Source organism: Sarcophilus harrisii, chromosome 3 (genome assembly GCF_902635505.1).
Source record: "Sarcophilus harrisii chromosome 3, mSarHar1.11, whole genome shotgun sequence".
In the NCBI taxonomy this organism is placed as follows: domain Eukaryota; kingdom Metazoa; phylum Chordata; class Mammalia; order Dasyuromorphia; family Dasyuridae; genus Sarcophilus; species Sarcophilus harrisii.
In genome coordinates this window covers 523770567-523773289 of record NC_045428.1, presented here as the reverse complement: position 1 = coordinate 523773289, position 2723 = coordinate 523770567, and positions in this window count along the sequence as shown.

The following is a 2723-nucleotide window of genomic DNA, read 5'->3' as shown; positions in this document are numbered from 1 at the left end:
CTACAAAAAGTGTTGCTTTGAATATTTTGGTGGATAAGGGGATTTTCTTTTTATTAATGACCTTCTTGGGATGGGACATAGCCTAGTAGTGGAGTCTCAAAGGGTACACACGTTTTAGTCATTTTTTTATACTTCCAAATCACTTTGCAAATCCTGGTACTGATTCACAGCTCTACCAATAGTGTACTCACTATTTTCCTCCAATCCTTTCAATGTTGATTCTTCTTGTCTTTTGATCTCTTTCCTAACTGAAAGAGTATGAGTATTTTGATGTGCATTTCTTTTATTAATGAGTTATAGTCTTCTTTCATATGGTTGTTAATAGTTTGCAATTTTTCCTTTGAGAATGATTTCTTCAAAAATCTGTATTTCTTTGTTATTAGTGGACAGCATTTTTTTCATATGGTTAATAGATTGCAGTTTTTTTTGAAAACTGTTCAAATCCTTTGACTACTTGCAATTGGGGAATGACTTTTGGTTGTACGTGTGTGTGTGTGTGTGTGTGTGTGTGTACATACACACACGTCTTGTTATTTGTCTATACATCTTGGATACCAAACCCTTATGTGAGAAATCTGATGGAAAGGATTTCCCCATTTGACTACTTTTCTTCTTATTCTAGATGCATTAACTTTTTAAAGAACTTTTCAGTCTTATGTAATCCATTATCTATATTATCTTTTATAATTGCCTATTTCCTTTGTTTGATTAAGAATGTATCACTTACCTGTAGCTGTAAAAGGCATGTGATCTTGTACTTCATTTACTTTGAATAATGTTTTCATAACCCTGTACACTGCCTCTGCTTCCAGAATCCCAACCATCTGTTTTGGCTGATAAATTTTGTAATATGAGGGACAAATTGAACTACATGACATTCTATTTCCCAAAACATATGCATCATTTTTTAGGCATATTTCCTAAATATGTAAAGCTCATATTAAGTTTCAGCTACAGCTGCTAGACAGAGTACATTCTGAGTTCAAGGTGTACATTTCTTCTCTTTGCTTCCAGATGTTATTGGATTATCACACTGGGAACATACTGTCATATACATTGACAGAAAATTTTCTGGTTCCATCTTCAAACACAGTGCGTTGGATTGCTCTAGTAGTTTTCATGGACTAGGACAAAAAACATTGGACATGTTCAGATGCCTGGCACTCAGAAAGTCTCTTTGACTCCACAGGAAACCCTCCTCATATCCCATTGTACAAAGGAAAGAACACTGAACTTGGAGTCAGGAGACCTGGGTTCTAAAGCTGGTTCTGCCATTAAACATGTGACCATAACTTAAGTCCTGAAATAGTGAATTTTCATGTCTTTATCTAGGATAGGAGAAAATTGATAGAGCCCTAAAGGCTCTTCCATCATTAGACTTCTATAAATCTATATTTCTATAAAGCTATGTTCTTTTGCCCCAACCTTAAGAGTCCTCTCTCTGCTGATGAGCAATTTGTCCTTTTCATTCCATTAAGAGCAGAGAAAGGAGAAAAGGTGGGCATTTATAAGGAGATTTTGGGGAAGGGTGTCTCTTTTTAAGAGAAGGCTATAAAGAAGTAGTCTTTCATTCTCATGATTAGAATCTTCTTCCTGTTATAGGAAAAGATCAGGAGGTACACTTATTTCTCATACTCTCTTGGTCTTAATACAGACTTATGCTTAGCTGGGCTTTCAGTCAGTCAGTTCGTGTTTGCTTGTTCTTTCCAGGAATGCTGGAAGACATGGGAATTTTGGAACTTTATAAAGATGATTTGGACTACATCTATGAGGTCCTCTACATTCTCTCACTTTTGAGTTTTTATTGTTACTGGCTGTGGTCAATCAGAGAAGTTTTCACAATCCTCTAGCTTGATTGGTGCTTTGTTGGCTCTCAGCGTGAAACACCTAGTTGGGGTGTTTTCAAGCAAACCTCTGTTCTAAAAGTTACTTACCCCCTGACAGAGATGATGGATTCAAGATGCAAAGGAAGCCATATATTTTTTGACAAGGCCATTGTGTGGATTTGTTGCCTGGGCCATAATAGGCATTTAATAAATGTTGATAGATTGATGTATTTCAAGAGTTTCTTCCCTCCCTCTCTGCCTCCCTCTCTCTCTCTCCCTTTCCCTTCCCTTTCCCTTCCCTTCCCTTCCCTTCCAAAAAAAGGGGGCCATCAAAATAGCCAAGATTACAGGGAGGCATTATAGGAGTCAGGTGGGTGTGGCCATGCTGGGTTAACCCATTCAGGGTCAAAAGTTGGGGGTAAGTATAAAAGTTTTAAAAATTGTGTATTTTCTTTTTTTCTTAAAGGGAGGCTTTTAATCATTATGATCACATGAATATATTAAGACATATAGTAAATAGTCTTAGTCATAGTCATATGTCATAATAGTAAAAAGACATAGTAAATCTTTATGATTGAGGCCCTTGGCATATCATAAAGACAAGGCAAAACTGAGTGGGAAGAGTCACACTATACAAATTCATTTTATTTCATTACTTTTTTTTAATTAAAGTCTTTTATTTTATGTTACAGTCATTTCTAGATATATGACTCTCTCAGATTCTACCAACCTGAACCAAAGTACCTTCCCAGGTAGTAAAGAGAAACAATTGAGCAAATCCAAGGAATAAATTGACTACAAGTGAGAATATATTCAATTTTCTATACCCACAGTATAGAAATCCCCACCTCTCTACCAAAAGTAGAGAAGTACATTTCTTCAATGAAACAGATTTTC